At 37.7% G+C, this 20,665-nt stretch overlaps 1 long non-coding RNA gene across 1 annotated transcript in view; it reads left to right on the top strand.

Annotated features, from left to right (window-relative positions):
• The window catches only part of LOC122908728, a 71,977-nt gene extending 62,649 nt beyond the window's left edge, over positions 1-9,328 (top strand). The window contains exons 2-3 of the long non-coding RNA XR_006385017.1: positions 4,669-4,786; positions 9,172-9,328. This is a non-coding gene — a long non-coding RNA (uncharacterized LOC122908728). The remainder of the gene's footprint in view (positions 1-4,668; positions 4,787-9,171) is intronic.
• Positions 9,329-20,665: the final 11,337 nt, after the last annotated feature.

The following is a 20,665-nucleotide window of genomic DNA, read 5'->3' as shown; positions in this document are numbered from 1 at the left end:
GCAGGCGGTGTGTAGGGATGATGCAGGTCAAGTTTTTATGTTGGTCTCCGGGAAAAGTCTGGGGAAAAATTGTCTTTCCACACATTGTAAAGTTTGGGCATATTCAATAATAATCAGGTAAAACATACTTTAGAGGGTTCTAATATATGAGATCTGCGAGTTAATTATCCCATTTCATGAATCAAAACCTTAGTAGCTTGGAAGGTACAGAATAATAAAATCAGAAAACAAGTCAAATTTCTTCTACTTTTGTAATGGCTAAGGCTAAGCAATACTCCTTGAGATGATTTTAGAAGAATTTAGTAATATTAGGCATATTATTAAAGATTTCTATGGATGGGGGTAAAATCTTTTAAAATTTATTAATAGAATGGAATAGAGTGCTAGTTGATAATTTTTAAATGCAATGTCACCCATGTAATTTATATAAACTGAAAATTTTTTGGAGGGGTGTCAATAAATGCATAAGCTCTGGGTTTGCTGAACTTCTGAAGGACATGTGCCTGTAATTGGCCTTTCTCATTTCTGTCTTGTTAACAAGTATATAAATAAGAGAAGGCTTCAGTAATTGGCTCAGAGTTACTAATGAATTAATTAACTTCAGTCTATTTTACCTAACCTTTAATAATAAGAGTCCTTTTTTTTTTTTTTTTGGTTTAGCAATAGGTCTGACAGACTGAGAAAACAGACATGCAGCAAAGCTCTTGAAAATTAATGAGAAACGAGGAAAGAATCAATGTACATTCTGCTTGCAGAGAACTGACACAAAAAAGACACAATAAACCATGAACAAACACAGTCAGTTTAAAAAATAGGTTAGAAAAAGTGGGCAAATTCAATTATAGAAGTAATTAGAAGATATAGGGCAAGGCTGCCTTTTGGGACTGTGCCAGAAAACATGAATTAATATGAGTGAATAGAAAGAGCCCATGTAGTAATTAAGAAGCAATCACCTATGGCAATGAGTACCTGAAAACAGGCTGCAAACTATTAATTCAGTGATCAAAAATATTTTTAGATGATTAATATGGCAAATTTATTTTAAAAGACTAATTTCTGGAAAGATATCAAGACAATAGCACACTATTTGTTCCTCTGGCATTTATATAGCTAATTAAATTTTATAATTTGCAACAACAGTCATTATTATCTGAAAACAGGAAAGGCAATATTTCGCCTTTTTTTTCCATGGTGGTTCTAAAATCAATAAGTTAAATCCAACCCCCCGCTGTCCTCCTGTAAGTGCCTAAGCCCTGATTGTTACATTCTTTCAATGCATATTTTTCTTATCCGTCTGTGTTTCTATAATTTTAAGCATCTGAATTAATGTACATATTCTCAGAGGTTTTATATATTTCCATACCTGGGCAGGGATTCCATACACTGTTTAATTTCAACACTATCAAATAAAAGCAGTTAAATGTACTATTTGTGCATCAAAGACTTTCTTACTTGGTCAACAGAGGTCTGTTACTTCAGTACACACCATTCCTTCCCCTAGAATACAAAGGCATAGACACGTTATGGTGAAGAGTGCTTTGCAACACACAGAAGGCTAATGGCTTCTGAAATAGGTGATTATCAGAGCCCCGTAGAGCAAGATGAGGGTCTGGCTGGTAATAAATAACCTCGCAATATGAATTATTCTATTTCCACAGCTTTAAGAAAAGCTACATTTCATTTGTTGATCAGAAAAGTCTGGAAAATGCTGTGTCTCTGGAAATAACAGGGAGCTACTAAAACTAATCACTGTGTCAGCAGGGAGTTATTGAGCACCTACTAAGGGCCCAAGATGCAAAAGTAAATCTTGAAATGCTAAGCTTGTAACAAATACGCGCACACGTGTGTGTGTGTGTGCGCACGCACACACGCACATGAAATTTCCTTTTCAAAATCAATAAACAGAAACTTGTATTCCATGCTTAGAGATGTTAGATCTTTAATTACTAAAATTTGTTCACGGATTATTGCTTGTCTCGAGGTTAGGGTAGAAATTGCTGACGTACAAAACAAGATCGAAGTAGAAATGTGTCAGAAGTCCTGGTTGTAGAAGGCATGGAGGTAAGATTTGTACAGGTATTTGAGGAAAATAAAAATGAGAGATTCTGACAGGATACCAAATGAAGCAAATATTAGATTTGACCAGTTCTTTCACTATCTATTTTTCTCTCATTTTCTTAAAACAACCAGGGTACTTCTGAGGAGAACACGTAAGAGAAGATCGCCTCTGGCAGAGGGCTCTCATTCTGAGTTTGGCTCGCGTTGTTAATAATGAAAACTTAAGTAAGGCAACGGCGAACCAACAGCTCCTCCAGCTATATGCTGACAATGACAGAGCCCCCCGAGAGGCAGGCAATTGGGAACTAGTGAAGTGAGGACAGCTTAGAGGTGCGGGGGCTGAGAGGGGCTGCTAGCTGAACAGGGCCCACTCACCATGAAATGTTAATGTGTCAATGAAGGGGAAAAGCATGAATGAACCACAAAGAAACTGAAAGTGACTCAGCTGGTTGGAGATGGAATTTGGGCTCTTTGCCAAACTAAGGTGTTCAAGGGCACATACCCTAACGCCTAGGGAAAGGAAACGGGCTGCCCTGATTTTAGAAAGAGATATTATTTTGAGGAAAGAAGGCAAAGGCTCTTTTCTCCAGAAATAAACTTCCTTCCTTTTTTTTTTTCTTCTTTCCTTCTTCCCTGCCTTCATCCAACAAACATTATCAGCACTCCTACTTTTTCCCAGGCTCGAGGTTAGGAATGGAGAAAGCTCGAGAGGGTGAGTGGGATATGAAGATAAATGAGAAACAACCCCTCTTTCAAAGCTCCTTTTCTCGAGGAAGGACAGGTATAGGTAGATAGATGTAGGCAACTACAATAAAAGATCATGGAATAAGTTGCAAAGGAGGGGAAGAGGTAAGCTGTAGAGGGAGAGCAAGGAAATGGGCAATTAGTTGGGGGCTCTCAAAGATCAGAGAAGGCTTTCATAGAGGCGGTGGCAATGAATTATGCCTACCTTGAAGAATCATAGGCAGGAAAGGAAGGAGAATTTCAGCTGAAGGAAACTTTCTCTTCCCCTACTCTCATCTCTAAACATCTTCTTTTCCAAATCAGATTATTTCAGGAAAACAAGGAGATAAGACACCCATGACCTGTGCATGTGGGGGTGGTAGTTGTATGTGGCAGGGAGGGATGAGAAGAAAGATTGGCTTGTATGGGGATTTCTCTTGAGCTTAGAATACATTCTCCTCATATATCAAACATTTGCCTTCTCCAGGTTAGCCTTTTTTTTTTTTTTTCATTATTTGAATGATATTTGGATCTTGTTTGGTTGGAAGGTGTGATCTTCCAATAGCTTCTACTTTTAAATAATTTTTTAAAGATTTTATTTATTTATTTGAGAGAGACAGTGAGTGAGCGAAAGCACGTGAGTTGGGGTAAGGGCACAGAGAGAAGGAAAGAGAGAATCTCAACAGACTCTCCTTTGAGCACGGAGCCTGCCGTGGACTTGATCTCATGACTCTGAGATCATGACCTGAGCTGAAATCAAGAGTTGGACCCTTACCTGACTAAGCCACCCAGGCACCTCTCCAATAACTTTTATATTTTATGTTTGATGGCTTTGTCATTTTTTGCCAATGATAAGTCCCTTATTGTAACTCATGGCTTGAGGACTCTTGTGAATTTGCTATATTCATAATGCATCCAATTATTTATGTTTTAATGTATCTTTTCCTTTTCTCATTAAATAAATACTTAAGTACTTACTATGTGGCAATATCCTGCTAGGTACAATTAATACTTTCCTTGCTTCTAGCTTCAAAATGATGCCATTTCTAATATGAAATATGGAAATTATTTAAAGTGCATTGACTAAAATATCAGACAAATGCCTAGAGTTCTATCTTATTCAGTGCTGAATATCAAAACCAATCTTGTTCTTAACTAATGTACTGGTAAGCCGGACCATGTATACCTGTTATTATTAGTTCTTAAGATGTTTTCAAAGAAAGGCTGTAGAGACCAGCCCAGTTAAGGTAACTACAACAGGCTTATCTACAAATGGAGAATTTCAGACTGGCATGGGTCAAAAGTTTCCTACATACAAATCCAGGCTTATTTACCAGATATGCAAAATCTAGGTCTCCACATCTCTCCAGAGGCTAAGAAAGGAAAAGTAACTATCATGCATGAACATTAATTCATTCAGTGGATTTTTAAGTACTCTTCTAGGGACTAGGGATACGAAAATGATTAAAACATGAGTCTTGCCCTTAAGGAACTTACTCCCTCATGAAGTAGATAAGTCAGATAAGTAAATCAATTATTATAATATAGCTGTGATAAGGTATAAAAGTGAAGCATGGTATGAGAGCACAAAGGAGGGATATCTAAATTAGATTGGGACAGTGGGATAAGAGGATAAGATGCGGGAACTAAGTTTTTAGGAAAAAGAATTTCATTAGTTAAAGAACAGGAGCAAGGGAAGATGATGTATAAAATGGCACAATGAGCTTGGGAATGTCTTTTTTGCAGATATACAAAGTATTGGCTCCATATTAAATAAAAGAAGGGTGGGATGGTCAGACAGACCAGACTAGCATAGACCAGGCCCTCTCTGAGGTTTTCTGTTCCTTGACTCATTTCTTTTTTCCTAACTCCTTTTCTTCCACCCAGAGTTTCTGGATAGAGCTATACAGACAGTCTAGTCTGTGGACATTTCGGAATTTGAAAGCTGCTGGCCTCAAGAGTGCTGCTGGGGTATGTCCACTGGGCATTCATGCTAACAGTCCAGGTGAGAGCTCCGAAAAAGAGCAAGACACAGTACACATGTGTGTGTTGCGTGAAGTTGTTGACATCTATGGAAATGATTCTTTTTTTTACGCCAATATTTTCTTTTGTCTGAATTCAGAGCCTTGATTGAATAAGTAGCTACTCTTAAAACCTCAACATGTTTTCTAGCCAGGCAACATCAAGAAATGGAACCAAGACTATTCTCAGGATCAAACGTTTATTAGGAATGTCCACTCCTTTTATGAATTCTCTGCCCAGCTAACTCCCACTCATCCTTCAGGAATAAGCTTAACTGACTTTTTTTTTTTTTTTTTCCCTCTGAGGAGTTTTGCCTGACCTATTGTGTTAGGTCGTATCCCTCTATTCCATGCTTTCTTAGTACCCTGCAATTTTCCTTTGCAGCACTCAATATGACTCTGATTAAATACCGAACTTCATAATAAATGCTTTCACATTAGGCTCTTTAGGTAGAATGTTCGCTTCATGAGGACAGCAACTCTATAGTGCCTAGCTAGCAGCATTCCTGGTTCATAATAGGTGCTTAACAAATATTTTTGGAATGACTCATTTACTCTTTATCCCACTTTGTGTGCAACTCAAAAACAACAAATTGCAATGCAGCAGAGATGCTACGTAAAACCAGATTTCTAGATCTGAGGGATGGCTGGAATTCTCAGAAGTCTCTCAAAACTGACATGGTCTTCTTGGAGAGTTCAAATGATGGTACTAGGTTATCTCCTCTTATTGCTCTCCCTGGCTTCTTCCTATGGAATTTTGTCTCAAAATGAATCCAACATCTTCCCCTTCATCTGTGTCAGGGCATCTTTATTGTTGCAGTGAATTTTCCTCAGGCCAGCGCTTCCTTCATTACTGAGTGCCAAATATGCTGTTCAGCATGCCAAGCACTTGGAATAAAAACATGAAAGGCACTGACCTTTTCAGGAAAACAGCAGGCAGCCATGGGAGGGGCAAGGCTGGAGAGGTATCATCATTCTCCAGAGAACCACTGCCTATAATTATGTCACAAGAACACTGCCCTTATAGCTTAAAGGATTTGATCTCTGTTAAAGTGCCTATCACCCCAGAAATCATAACTATTTTTAGCTGTTACCAACCACCTTTACCTTCATATGAATGAAGGATCTGAGAGCAGGTTTTGGCCCAGAGGGTAGAGGGACAGGGAATAAGGTCGCTGAGAGGGAAAGGGAGAGGGACAAGATGTGCCAGTAAGCTGGGAAAGGGTTAAAGAAGAAGGAGTTAGAGCAACAGAACCTAAGGTAATAGAGACAAGGCAATGCTTGATGAGTCAACAGAAGATAGGCGTTCTTCAAACTGGCTGAGGGCTCATCCTACCTTAGGCTGTTTCTTTAGGTAGCTAGCAATTTCTGGTTGAAAGAAGTAGGAAACAGATGGCTCCAGATGTTTAGAGTTGATGTCAAACCCAGTGACACTATCCCACTCTAGGGCTTCATAGGAAGAACAAACCAAATGTAATTTTCTTTTCCTTTCCTACGACTACAAATTCAAGAGGATTTCCATTTTCCAGAAATGTTGTAACAAGGACACATATCTAGTTTCCAAAGGTTTCATGTGAGCTTGAGCTTAGATGTATATGCTGTGTTCTCTTACCTACTCCAAACACTTTTTTTTTTTTTCAATCAAAGAAACTCCATTGGACTTAAATGGGTCATGAGAACTAGTGATGATGTTTCAAAAGAGGACACATACCATACTGGTGTCTGAATACTAAGATTCTTTCCTATGTCTGTGAGTATAATGCTTGCTTACACATACTTGCAAAGAACACAATTAGCATACTAATTTGATTCTCTATCTAATGAATGGAAGATTCTTTTGACACAGACAGCTGTCCATGAATAGCGAGGGTGACCCTTGGTCAGTTTTCCATCTGTCTTAGAGTAAATGTCCAGACTTAGATATACATTAGCTGTATGACCTCAGGGCAGCCCTCTTACATGGCTGTTTGTCAGTATCTTCATCTGTAAAATGGAGGCACATCTAATACCTGCCTGATGGGGTTGTAATGAGGATTAAGTCAGTACTTTACTCACAATAGACATCCTATATTATTTTTTTTAAACTTTGCTCTGAATCTATTCTGAGGAAGTTTGTAGTAGGCCCAGAACTCTCTACTTTGATCTGCCTCTAAAGAAAGAGAAGTAGAGAAAGGCTTTACTGAATCAGTTCTGAGACAATTCTGTAGCTGTGGAGAAGTCACCACTTCTCTTGTCCTTGACTCCCAGAGGTATAGGCTTCAAGGACAGATGCACAGAGACAGGCAGGGAGTGACTACTGTCTGGATATGTGTTAGGCCCATCTCCAGTGTCCCCAGCAGCTCTCAGAATACCAGGCTGACAAATCTAAATAACACCAGTTACAACTGTATCACCACAATTTTAGCATCTCTCTCTAGACTGAGCTCCCTCTTCCAGCCTTTTCCCTTCCTTCGACTAGTGGTTCTCAACCTTGGTTGCACATCGGAATTATCTGTGGAGCTTTAAAATATTGATACCTAGGACCCATTCTCAGAGATTCTGATTTAACTTGTCCACGATATAGTGTCACGTTTGGCCTTTTCTTTTATTTTTAAAGATTTTATTTTAAGCAATCTCTATACAACATGGGGATCAAACCCACAACCCTGATATCAAGAGTCACATACTCCACTGACTGAGCCAGCCAGGCACCCTCAGTATTGGCCTGTTTCTTTATTTAACAATTTTTTAAAAATGATTTATTTGTTTATTTGAGAGAGAGAGCAAGCATGTGGGTGGGGCAATGGGCAGAAGGAGAGGGAGAGAGAATCTTCAAGCAGATTCCCGGCTGAGCATGGAGCCTGACTCAGGCCTGGAATCCAGGACCCTGAGATCATGACCTGAGCCAAAATAAAGAGTCAGACGCTTAATTGACTGAGCCACCCAGGCACCCCAATTTTGTTTTCAATGTAAAGTCCAAGTTAACACATGCCAATAACATAACCAATAAAAGACAAACATTTCATCATGACCCATAAAATGAATTTCATGTTGTTAACAGTATTCGGTTTCTTATGCTTATTTAAATCCTAGTTTAATGTAAACATACTCTGCCCTGCCCCATAAACTCGAGGCTGTTGAACCCATTGGGTGCGAGGGGGGCACCAGGCTGAAAGGGGCAGAGCAGTACCCTTTAGTCCTGTCATTTGCACAAAGATTCTGAAGAACCAGAGTTGATTCAGAGCACCCTCTCAGACCTTGGGTTGGCCCCAGGAATCTAAGCATCTCTTATCATCTATTAGTTCTGCCAGTTTGGTTGCCAGTTTGATGAAGTAGATAGTTTTCAACCCCAGTGTCATGATCTCTGGTGTGTCATAATCAGCTGTGATTGAAATATGTTATAAGAAACATAAAATAGGGACACCTGGGTGGCTCAGTTGGTTGGACGTCTGCCTTCGGCTCAGGTCATGATCCCCGGGGGTCCTGGGATCGAGCCCCACATTGGACTCCTTGCTTAGCAGGGACTCTGCTTTTCCCTCTCCCTCTGCCTGAAGCTACTCCTGCTTGTGCTCTCTCTCTCTCTCTCTGTTAAATAAATAAAATCTTAAAAATAAAATGTTAAATAATAATAAAGCTCTGGGGTTTCCACACGACCTATTTAAGAATGAATTCCAGCAAGCTCAGGGTTATCCTTATAATAGCACTGCTTTCACTCACTTGCACTACACTACACTGTCCTGAACGAGGGAACATGGAGGACCTACAGTTCCTATGAGGGACTATCATTTGACATGAGTGTCCCTGTGGAACAAAGGTTGGGAGTTTGCACAAACCAACCGCCCAAGTCAAAGAAGTTCCTCACTGGCCTCAAGTTTGCAGCAGTGCATACTAATGGGGATGAGGGGAGAGCAGGACAAAGGGGCCTCTCTGTTTTCTGGTGCCTGGTCTCTTTTTTGGGACAGAGAAGACCTTGTTTTTTCACATTGGAGAAGGAAGCTTGTTTACAAGGTCACATCTTAAACCATCTCCTAACTGAACCTGAAAAAAACATCTTAAGTAATTCTGCCAATCTTTTCTCATCACAAAAATTTGGTTTATAAACATATCAAGTGTAAACACAATATTTTTAGGAAAAATAAGGACAAAAGTATTACGTACTTGGGGGGTGGTATTCTACTGACACTTGGAATAACTGTGATCCAACCAGTAATCTTAATGTCTTCTGCTGAATTTGAAGAAATGGGGTACTTCATTTAGTCGTTTTGTTTGTTTGTTTGTTTGTTTGTTTTTGTTTTTGCTTTTCATTTGCTAACCAAACTTTCTAGTTGCATAAAAAGAGAAATTACCAGTTGGGTAATTGAGACCAATGCTTTTTTTTTTCCTTTTCCAGGTTCCTGAGCAGAAGTGAAAATTAGGTTTGATGACAAGGCTTGGAAAAGGGAGAAGAGCTGAGGAGAAAGACAGTAAGCACTCAATAAATGGTTGTTGGTAGTTACTAGGTGGTGATGGCATGGTTAACAAATCTTTCTTAAGGCATCAGGGAAATACAAATCAAAACCACAATGAGATATCACCTCACACCAGTCAGAATGGCTAAAATCAACAAGTCAGGAAATGACAGATGCTGGCGAGGATGCGGAGAAAAGGGAACCCTCCTACACTGTTGGTGGGAATGCAAGCTGGTGCAACCGCTCTGGAAAACAGCATGGAGGTTCCTCAAAATGTTGAAAATAGAACTGCCCTATGACCCAGCAATTGCACTACTGGGAATTTACCCTAAAGATACAAACGTAGTGATCCAAAGGGGCACGTGCACCCGAATGTTTATAGCAGCAATGTCCACAATAGCCAAACTATGGAAAGAACCTAGATGTCCATCAACAGATGAATGGATCAAGAAGATGTGGTATATATACACAATGGAATACTATGCAGCCATCAAAAGAAACGAAATCTTGCCATTTGCGACAACATGGATGGAACTAGAGCGTATCATGCTTAGCAAAATAAGTCAAGCGGAGAAAGACAAATATCATATGATCTCCCTGATATGAGGAAGTGGTGATGCAACATGGGGGCTTAAGTGGGTAGGAGAAGAATCCATGAAACAAGATGGGATAGGGAGGGAGACAAACCATAAGTGACTCTTAATCTCACGAAACAAACTGTGGGTTGCTTGGGGGAGGGGGGTTGGGAGAAGGGAGGTAGGGTTATGGACATTGGGGAGGGTATGTGCTTTTGGGTAAATTGGAAGGGGAGATGAACCATGAGAGACTATGGACTCTGAAAAACAATCTGAGGGGTTTGAAGTGGCGGAGGGGTGGGAGGTTGGGGTACCAGGTGGTGGGTATTATAGAGGGCACGGCTTGCATGGAGCACTGGGTGTGGTGAAAAAATAATGAATACTGTTTTTCTGAAAATAAATAAATTGGAAAAAAAATAGTTATTATTAAAAAAAAACATTTAAAAACAAACAAAAAAAAAAAGAAATGCTTTCAAAGCTGTGAAGTACAAAAGGGAACATACTACCTTGGTTTTCATGAGCTCCAAGTATTTTGAATATTAATTATGACTTTTTGTGCTCAGAGTGATTTTTTTTCTAATAAGTAATTTTGAAGCAAAATAAAGAGGGATTTATGAAGAGCTTAGTATACTCAAATTGAAAGTGAGCCTTGTTTTTAATTTTCCTGGTTTACAACAAATTACTTAATTGTTATATATTTTAGTGCCTCAATTTTCATTTCAATATTCCAACTTATTAGTGAGTAATAAACATGGAATCCTTGAAGTTAAATGGACAAATTATCAAGTAAATTTAAGATCTTATTTTGTAGAACGATGGATCAAATTGGGCAAATACACTTAAAATATATTTAGAAGATTAGATTCCTCATGGTTATTTGGCAAATGAAGTGAAGGGCCACTTCCAGATTTCAAGCCAAAGGGTGATGGCCTCTTATTACTGTCTATAGTAGTAATAATTCTATTAGTAACAAAGAGTCTCCGAAAATTCATGGATGACAGTTCAAGAATGAATTGCTTACCAAGAGAAAATCAGAAATATCTGGGTGTGTGTGTGTGTGTGTGTGTGTTTCCTTAACCTTTCAAAGCAGCCAGCTGTCCTGACTTCCCACAATCCATGCCAGAGGGCTACTTCCTGAGGGCAAATTCTGCAAGGGCCCAGTCTGACACTGACCTCTGTCGTACTACTCATGGTGAAACGTGGTGTTTTCCTTTCCCTCCATCTCTTGCTCTGTATATTACACTGCTGTTTTATTTCATGTTGCTTTTTATTTTACACTGACCCGAGCCTTTTGGTGTCGGTATATGAAATCTCAGTTTTTCATTCTGTCGATCATTTCTGGCTCTGCAGTCTTGGATCCATCACTTTTTACTGAGCTTTTATGTCACTAGAGACAGCTTTGCATTTTAATAAAGTTTCCAATCCTCCAGGGCCCTCTCCCCTGAAACAGCTCCAGCTCCCCAGGGCTGCTGAAGAGTTGAGCAGAGAGAGTAGAAGCTTTTGTGGACAGTGATGCTGATGGCAGATAACTCCAGCTGTCATTACAAGATCATCCAGATAAGGAGGGGACAATCAAGTAGGGCTTATGGTCCACTTGAGTTTTTCTGATTGTAAAACCAGCCATTTTTCAATTTAAATAATTTAAGGATTCCAGCTTCTCTATACTCTAAGGCTCATTTAGCCTCTTATTAGCTAACTGTTTCTCCAGTTCAAGAGGTGGAAGGGAAGAGTGCAGATTTTTTGTTATTGTTAATTCACAGCAGTGGGTAGTGGTGTGTAAATAAAAAATAAGCCGAACAGATTTGGTGAGAAGAGAGAATAGAAATCCATACAAGTAAACATACGTGATTTTAAAAAGTTAATTAAAAGGAATAAAAAGGATAAGCACTGCCTGGCCTACCATATTATCAATAGGCAAATGACAGAAAGGAGAAGGAATTGGAAATGGATTCCCAGCTAACTAGAAAAAGAAAACAGACTAACGTTAATTCTTAATTTTAATTTGAAAATCCCAAATTCTCTCCTAAATCCTTTCCTCATTGTATTCTGATAATGATCTTATCTCACATTGTTCCCATTGAAGGAAAAGCTGGGACTGGCAGGAGAGAAAAAGCAAAATGAAGTTGCAATGTTCCAGAGGATTCAGCTCAGGACCCACTTAGAGAATCACCTGGGACACATCCATGTCAGCACATACAGCCAGGAAACCATAGCCACCAAAAGGTCTTCCTTCTCTTCCTTCAATTTAATTCTCTTTTTAAATTTTTCTCTTCAATTTTGCACCCTTCTCTTCTCAGATCTCTGGGACCAAAGGCCGTAACCTTTACCACATTTCTTTTCAAGTGGTACATATAGGAATTAGCCTGCAAGTCATTCACTTCCATACAAGAGAAAGGGACATGAAGGCATTGTCTACTAAGAAGGTGGGGCTTTTCTTGAAATTTTCAGGAATATCTTTTGGATTGTGTCCAGTTGATCTGTATGAGTATCCTAGGGATGGGACAGGTCTGGATAACCAAGCAATGTTCATGCCTGTGGGCTGGTCTTTTGTTTAGGAGACATGTGCTGCTCACATGAAGGCACAAATTTTCAGCATAAAGGTCAAAGCCTTAGAGAGAAGCTTGGATAGCTAATTAGAGAAAATATTTCCTGACAGAGGTAGGACCCATGGTTACTACCACGAGCTGACAATGCTAGAGAGCTACGCTTTGAATTATCAGAAAAATAATGATGACACGCAGACCAATGACCAGTCTTCAGTTGACACTGGAAAGAAATCTTGTGTGGAAGGTAAGTAACATCAACAGCTAAGGAGTTACACTAGAAGAAAAGACTAGGAAACACTGTGTTTTCTTTCCCTCCTACATTCCCTCCTTCCTCTCTTGCTTTCTTTTCTTTCCCATTTCCCTCTTTCTAAATAAGAGAAGCCCATCTTTGGATTACTAGTGAATTATCATGGATCAATTGCTGATGCATAAGTAGACCTCAGGCAAATCTGGGATATCGCTATTCAAAGAGCAAACTGTAAACTTCAAGACTGGTGCTCTGCTCCCCCCACCCCACCTCTTTCCTCATTTTAGAATAGGGAAAACAAAACAAACATAACCAGATAAGCTGAGTGGCAGAAATAGCAAATACTGCTTTTGCTCCTTGTATTTCCTTTTTCTTTTTTAGGCAATGGGATTATAAACTCTGTAAGGTCAGGGGCCCTGATAAATTTACCCAGTACTGCATTTAGGCACATTTAACACTGTGCCTAAATATTTGTTGAATGATTGAACTAATGGGATATCCATTAATATTCTATCCACAAGATGTGGATAAAGAATTGGTAAATCAGAGCCACATGAAGATTGCCTTACAGGTCTCCCCCCGCCTTGATTTAATCTGCCAAAGTTCTATTAGAGGAGATTTTTAAAAATGTGTGCTACAAAACATCAGCTCTGAAGAATAAAAATCAATTTTTTTTTTTTTTTCAAAAAAGGAGGAGAGAGTCTATGGAAAATTAGTTTGGGATACTCTGTAGTACACAAAGTTCAAAGAGATCTTTACATTATGATCTTTCAGAGTTTTTCAAATACAAATTTTCCCTGTGAATTTCACAGGGAGGAACATAGCATGCTACATTTACAAAAATTATTTGACCATTCGAGAAAGACAACTATCATATGATCTCCCTGATATGAGGAAGTTGGGGGGGGTAGGGAGAGGGTGGTGGGGTTATGGATATCGGGGAGGGTGTGTGCTGTGGTGAGTGCTGTGAAGTATGTAAACGATTCACAGACCTGTACCCCTGGGGCTAATAATACATTATATGTTTATAAAAAAATTTTAAAATTTAAAAAAATTATTTGACCATATTCCTCTTTTAGTTGGCACAGCTTATGGAACACTATAAAACATGTCTGGGGAAAAGTAGCATCTTAATTCAGCTTTACATACTTTAAATCAGCTTTCTTTTGGATTTAAGTCCCAAGTAATTTTTTCCACTGAGAAAGATATCACCAGGCACAATAATGGAATGTACAGGTAGTTAACACTATGAACTTGACACTTAAAAATAGTTATGATAGTAAGTTGTATATCATGTATTTTTTTTTACCACAACTAAAAATTAAAAAAAAAAAACCTCCCTAAATATTATTTTGCTAAGTAATAAGTGAATCAGTATTTTACCTAAGGGCTGTAATGGTACACCCAAACTTAACAGTATTAATGGCTTGGTTTTGGTCGACATGCTGCTCAATTGCATTCACTACCTAGATACTCTATCCTCCATAGCATCTTGATTTTGAACATGGGGTTATGGATTTCTTAGTGTGCGTTTTTAGTAACATAGCTCAGGATGACTACATAAAAAGACCGGTGACTGTATGTATAGGGAAAGTTTATTGTAATTTAGTAGGGTGAACTTGAGACCAAGAGACAAGGGACCAGGATACAAAACTGACATTGTCACTGACTTAGCACCCCATCCTAAGTAAATACTGCTTTCTTTATCTATAAGATGGCCTCAGCCAACAATTTTTTACTTTTTTGTCTCCAACATGAGATTCCCTTCTTCCCTGGAACTCTAATAGTCACAGCAGATAAAAGCAGAGATGCTCTGGTCTCAAGAAGATGGGAGGCCAAGCGGGAGGCCTTATGACCCTGAGTATCCCCAAAGAGCCTAACAGCTCAGGGGAACACAGTTTGAAAACCATGAGTTTAGCTAATCTTTAGGATTCTTTCCAAATCTTACTTCTGCCACCAGGAATTAAGACTGCAGTAGAAAAGAGTGCTTATGTGTCCATATTTAAGCTTCTAATTTTATACTGACCCAAAGAGAATTCAGTTCTTCTAGAATATAGAACCCTGCCATACTACGCGTGGCAAGCACCTTTTGAATGTCAACATTTATTTTAGATTAAAAAATAAAATAGAGAAAATATTACCAGAATATACTCTTCCCTCACTCCTTTTATGGATACATTTCAAGATATAGACTTGATGGTAATTTAAAATTGAATGCAAATATTGTCATTGAAAAGTTGCCCATTTATATGGTTTTCTCAGCCCTTCTTAGTTTTTAATGGGCAAGGTTTTGCTAAAAACAAAAAGTGTTAATTACATAAATATGCGTATTCTTTTCAAAGCATTACACTATATTATGGTTAAAAAACAATAGAGAAATGAATGCAAAACTATTTCAACAAAAACACTGCTTCTTGAGCAGCTTTTAAAATTATGACATGTTTACTGGGAAAATGCATTACTCATGACAGGGTTACAAAAGCAATATTAACCTTCTTGAAATTTAATAGCAAAGTCAGACATGTAAAAATCAGTACCAGACGTGGTAATATAACTACTTTTGTTAAGATTGTACATTGGATAAAACAGATATTTAAAGCTATATTAAGATGTGGGTAAATAAAGAGTCCGTTAGAAGATTCCCAACACACAAGCATCACAACCAAAATCATCATGCAGATTGTTCTAAAGATAGCATCCATGGAAATAAAAAATTGTGTGTTTTCTTTTGCTCCTATTATTTTGGACACTATTGCTTTTACAATTTTGTACAGGGTGTCAGAAATTAAATTTGCCCTTAAAGATACATATGTCTATCTTTTGGGGCAGTCATTTGCTACACTGACAAGTTACCAAACGCTTTCATTGTATCTAATGTGTGACTAATGAGTGATTGTAATCTGTAATCAAAGAGGATGTTTGCTTCTGCAAAAAAATATAATTTACCCCAAAATAGCATTGATAATAAGCCAAGAACTGCAAAGTAGTGGTTAAAAATGTGTGATTAAAATATAGACTATAAAATTGCACTTATCATCAAATGCAAGTTTGATTTATAAAATATTTTTTTCTGAAATTTATCTTGTTGCTATAGTTTTATCATATAACCCATTACTTGCCTAGGCAGGCTTAAAAGAGATTCACATTTTAAATTATTTTATTGTTTTTGTTTAAAAGGTGCTCACCCTTTAAATTATTGTTTTTGTAACCTTAAGATATTTCATTAAAATCTCTCAAGGAGTTTTTACTTATTTTAGAGAACGTGAGCTTGAGACATACTAAAAAAACAAAGGTCAAAAGTCATAAAGGATAATAGCTGATGGTTTTGATAATGCTAATTATATATTACTGAGAATAAAGCTAGAGAAGGAAATATGAATACTCAAGAAAGATAAACATCCCAATGCTGGATTAAAAAAAAAAAACAATGAAAAAAACTCTTAAAATGTCTTTGTACTTCACTGTCATAATTCAAAGACATAATGAAGCCTGAATTAAAAATGTCAGTTTCTGTGAGTGTTGATAACTTGGTTCTTTGTTGGGCAAGTCAAAATGTGTCTGTTTGATAGGCAAAAATGACAGACTAAAAATGGAGAAGTTGGATCTAAAAAAAGAAACACACACACACACACACACGCACGCATGCACGCACACACGCACACACACACACATACACACATATGACTTTAAAAAAGGTCCATAATGTACTTGAAGGAGAAGACCTGTAGGGTAGGAGGCAGTATCTTTAGGAAGTCACCGAGCAGCACTAAAAGGCAGTGTCCATGGCCAATCAAAACGATTTCTGTGACTGCTGGGGCTCTTGCATCTCTGTCTTTACACTAGACTGGAAACCCTTTGTACTAATTACCAGACTGTACCAGATTTTCTGGTTCAGTTCAATCCTATAATTGACTGACAGTGATGGGCAAGGAAGGGGAAAAATTCAAGCTCACCACTGCAAGCAGAGGGTCAGAAATGGTTTCACAGAGAGCTGGTCACAGCCTGGCACTAAAAGCAGGGTTAAGCAAGCATCATCAGCATTTTCTTCTAATTCTCAGGTTAAAAAGGAAGTGAGGAAGAAAAAACAACAGACCATGACTGCTCTCATCTCACAGACCAATTCTTAGCATGCAACCATTTTACATAAAATGAATGGAGAATAGCTTCAAGTATAAATGGCAATGTTAGATGTCATTGATTTTTATTTTGCTTTGGGGAAGTAGGTATATATAGGTTTGTCTCCAAAACTTAAATAAGGTCATCTTGCTCAAGTTCAACAGTCTTTTCTTTTTTTTACAGAAACTGGGAAAAACAATGCTGCTATTTCATTCCTAGGGCTGACAAATCATAAAAGTGAAAGGCAAATTTAGAAAGCCTATGGGCAGTTGAATAATCAAAATGAAGCATTTGTAAGCCCTTAGCATCATAATCCTCACATCCTTTGCTTGTTTTAACTCACTGATTTGGATTTACTGAGTGTCCTTAGTAATAAAATGGCTGTCCATGAATCCCTACTATTTAAAATAAAAGCTTGAGTAATACTTCACATGAACTTAAGAGTTATTGCATTTAAAAAAAAAAATAGAAAACATTGAAAGACTTAGCCGGCTGACCGTCTCTTGTTATTTACTTAGAACTGTTCTCCACCCACTTTATTTCTAACCAAAAGAACAACTCTAGCTTTACTACACCAAACATTAAAAACACAGGTGCCAGAAACAGGGTCAAAATGAGAACTCAGGCCATTCGGTAGGCAAGTGAGAATTATGTACTATCATGTTGAGGTCAATTGACTTGAAATTTAATCACAGGTTAAGCCCCTTTTCTTTCCAGGCTAAAGAGTAAGCAACACCTGTGCCAGCAGCGGCTCACATTGCACTTGACATAGCAGCCAGTTCAATTTTTAGTTACAAGTCAATTACTTACTGGAACAGAAAGGGAACATTTCATTCATTCCATGGATGGCCACTTTTCCGGAGAAACCTGTCAGGCTTTCTTTCTCAAAAAAAAAAAAAAAAAAAAAAACAAGAAAGAAAGAAAAGAGAAGAAAAAGTAAAAGTTAAAAATAAATGATATGCTGCAAAGTTCTAAAGCTAGGCCAGCACTCTACAGCAGAGAAGTTGTGCAAATAGCTTACCTTCCAAACACTGAACAGGGCTGTCGTGTAAATGAGGCCTATCCCAGCTGATAAGTCCTGGGATTTTCCTCACCAGAGAATCAAAACAAGGTGAAATGATAATAGGTGATGTACACCTGAGAAGAGGGCCAGCTGACTGCATGAAAGGAGAGCGCAAATGAGTAAACTGTCTTCCCCCAGCTACAGTCAGCCCTTGTGCAAGGGGAGTTTCAAATGCACTGGCTATAGACTTTTGTCCAAAGCTGTGGTTCTTTTTTTTTTTTTCTTTTTTTTTCTTCTTTCTTTCTTTTCTTTTCTTTTCTTTTCTTTTTTTTTTTTTTCCTTAGTGAAGCTAGATTAGTTCATACAAAACTCAACAATACAGCACTGAAACCCATTGTTGATATTCAACATTTTTCACATAGCGGAACAGAATAGACAATACGGTATCTAGGAAACCATGGGCTGGATTACAAACTGATGATATCTCATCCTTCTGGGGGCCTGTAATCCTTTTTATTACCTACCACAGTAAAAAAAAAAAAAAAAAATCACTGTGTGTGGGGGGAACTCTCTCAGAATAAATCAATATCATTGCAACTCTTAGGAAAATAGGATAAATTAAAATGAAATCTTGCGTATAACACTAGATCTCAAAATGCCATTTGCCCATTTGCCTTTTATGCAAGTTAATGATTTTAAAACTTATCCTAACATTTATGTGAGTTACCAGACATTTTAAAAATTAAATTATGTGTAGATATATGCTTAATAGTATTCAAAATTAATCTGGACTTTTAGTTTCTTATGACAAATACCTGGAAATTTATTTATTTTAAAGTGCCAATAGTGAGACTAAGGCTTGAATACAAAGTAATTTTCATTACTTTGTTCTAAAATACATGTCTCATGTTACTGTAAGTTATATTTATTTCCCCCACTAAGAACACACTGAAATTAAAGATTTTTTTCGCTTACTTACCTGACACCCAGTTTAATAAAACAAAATTTTCCCTTTTTTAATCCCATGCCTTTTTTTTCATTTTTAGAAAAATACGTTTCCTGATTATGTGTAACCGCAAAGCCATCCTTTACAAGGAAATTATGCCTATTCACCTTTTTGAAAAATCTGGTCCAATCCCTTTTATAATGCAATCCAGTTCCCATAGTTTTCTTAAGCCTACAAATGGTCTAGGTAGCCACAGAAGTGATTGTTCCTACCAGTTTCTTTTCATCACTTCTGCAATTGACCAATTGACAACTGATTGATGGTTATCTTTTCACTTCAACAATGAAAGAAATTACCATCACTATAGCTATGTACAGTAAATGCCTCCAGAGTAAATTACATGATTCTAAAATTCTCCTTAGCTCACTTAGTAAAACATCAACACAAAAAAGTTTCTTTTTGCGCCTCCTTTCCTGTACCACAGATTTGGCCTTTTCTGTCAGCTGCAGAAAAAGAACTTGACAGCTTCTTTAAAAAGAGGAATATAAAGGAACTTGAATAAAGGATGGCACTGGGCCTGTCTCAAGCAACTGGCCATTCTTTGCACTTGGAAAAAAATTAGGCATGTGAGCACAGATAAGCCCTATAAGAATACTCTACAGACTATTCCGAGTGACCTTGAGATTCTCTTTCCTTCCTTAACCATTCTGGAACATTGGAGCATCAACGTAGATTCTGAACACGGATTTGCCAACTTATTTTGAGTAGATGTTGTTTCTTGTTGAAAAGAGAAGCATCCTTAAGGAAACATTCTTAAATTTTTAAACTCCCTTACTGCCCTGCAAAGTCTCCCCTGCTCTTTCCAAAAGTGCTCAAATAAGCGCCATTATGCACCTGTCACCTCCATTCATTATGATATGTTGATGGACAAAACCTTTAAATTCTACCCTCAAACCTAAACTTACTGTAAATGTGCATTTTACTTTCACAGGAAAGCCCTGGATCTTGTCAAGGAAGGGGAATTCAAACATTTTTTATCTCTCTCTTGAATTGAAGTTATTTTTCTTTTTTGTGTGTGAAGTAAATACACTGTTATGAAAGATTCAAGGGGTTTACTTTCTTGCCCTTCCCTCACTGCCCCGTCTGAAGATCACCTTTTTTAAAGTGAGAAACACACCCAAATGGACAGGAAACATAAGATTTTGCACTATTTCCCTTGAAGTTTTAGATCCATAAAATGTGTTACTGAGTATCACAAGATAAACTGATTCATTGTTTTATTATGTAGAATGACATGGCACTCTTTGGAACTTTTCCCACTCTATCAATACTAGGAAGTTACAGAGCAATGAAGGAAAGTGGATTCTATTCTTATTCACTGCTGACTCCATTTAGGACAAGCTAGTTTTCTGATAATTCTGGCCTCAGTTATTTCACCAGACAATACTATTTTTTTTAATTTATTTTCAGCATAACAGTATGCATTATTTTTGCACCACACCCAGTGCTCTATGCAATCCGTGCCCTCTATAATACCCACCACCTGGTACCCCAACCTCCCACCCCAACCCCCGCCACTTCAAACCCCTCAGATTGTTTTTCAGAGTCCCTAGTCTCTCATATTAGTAAATGCCACATTTATGTCCTTCATAATGGTAGGCTCTATAATGTATGAGAAATATGAGATGAGATCCTGTCCAGCAGAAATGTATAATTTCTTTGGTAAAATAATATATATAGTGGGAAACAGCTTCCAAATGGAATATAACATACTTATTATATAAGTGTATATTATAGTATTATACAATTGTCACATCATAGTTGGCATATATGGCACGAAATTAAACTTTGTTCACTTAAAAAACAATTCATTATCTTCCATGTTACCTTTGCTGTATTTGTTAGTAATATTATTATCCAAATATCCCCGATGATATTCATAAAATGCCATATATATATCTTTACATTTGCTTTCCAAAAATGTTCCAGCATTAATGGCACTA

The sequence above is a fragment of the Neovison vison genome, chromosome 6 (assembly GCF_020171115.1).
Source record: "Neovison vison isolate M4711 chromosome 6, ASM_NN_V1, whole genome shotgun sequence".
NCBI lineage: Eukaryota > Metazoa > Chordata > Mammalia > Carnivora > Mustelidae > Neogale > Neogale vison.
Note: the sequence above shows the minus strand (reverse complement) of the source record. Positions and strands in the feature narration are given on the sequence as shown.